We start from the raw sequence: 1,091 nt of genomic DNA, 5'->3' as shown, positions 1-1,091 counted from the left end.
AAAAAAAAAAAATTTCCATCTTTAGTCTTTTCTCATGTATTCAGGCTAGAATTGTTCTTTAGAAGATACAGAGTCAGGGGAAGGAGGGTGATTACAGCAATCAGGTATCTTTGCTGGACTACAAATGATGTAGGTGTAGTTCACATAACACCATTCAGAAACTCAGTTCTTGCAGATTTTCAGGAAATTGCTGTTTGATCATTTTTTAGAAGTTAAGTCTTTAAGGGACTTTTCCCCTATGATGTGAATTCAAATTGTTTAACTGATAAAAGTAGTAAGATTCATATATTTATTTAATAAGTATTTATTAAACATGTTGTTAGGTGCCATTGAGTCAGTTCCAACTCATAGCAACCCTAGTACAACAGAACGAACACTGCCTGTCCTGCGCCATCCTCACGATAGTTGTTATGCTTGAGCCCACTGTTACAGCCACTGTGTCAGTCCATCTCATTGGGGGCCTTCCTGTTTTTCCCTGACCCTCTACTTTACCAGCATGATGTCCTTCTCCAGGGACTGATCCCTCCTGAGAACATATCCAAAGTATGTGAGATGAAGTCTCACCATCCTTACTTCTAAGGAGCATTCTGGTTATTTTACTTCTTCCAAGACAGATTTGTTCATTCTTTTGGCAGTCCATGATATGTTCAATATTCTTAGCCAACACCATAATTCAAAGGCATTGGTTCTTCTTCAGTCTTCCTTAGTCATTGTCCAGCTTTCACCTGCATATGACTGATTGAAAATACCATGGCTTGAGTCAGGCGCACCATAGTCTTCAAGGTGACATCTTTGCTTTTTAACACTTTAAAGAAGTCTTTTGCAGCGGATTTGCCCAGTGCAATACATCGTTTGATTTCTTGACCGCTGCTTCTTTGGGTGTTGATCGTGCATCCAAGTAAAATGAAACCCTTGACAACATCAGTATTTTCTCCGTTTATCGTGACGTTGCTTATTGGTCCAGTTGTGAGGATTTTTGTTTTCTTTATGTTGAGGTGTAATCCATACAGAAGGCTGTGGTCTTTGATCTGCATGAGTAAGTGCTTCAAGCCCTCTTCACTTTCAGCAAGAGTCTTCCTCCAATCCTGATG

Source organism: Trichechus manatus, unplaced genomic scaffold (genome assembly GCF_000243295.1).
Source record: "Trichechus manatus latirostris isolate Lorelei unplaced genomic scaffold, TriManLat1.0 scaffold00161, whole genome shotgun sequence".
Classification (NCBI taxonomy): Eukaryota; Metazoa; Chordata; class Mammalia; order Sirenia; family Trichechidae; genus Trichechus; species Trichechus manatus.
This window is presented reverse-complemented; position numbering follows the sequence as displayed.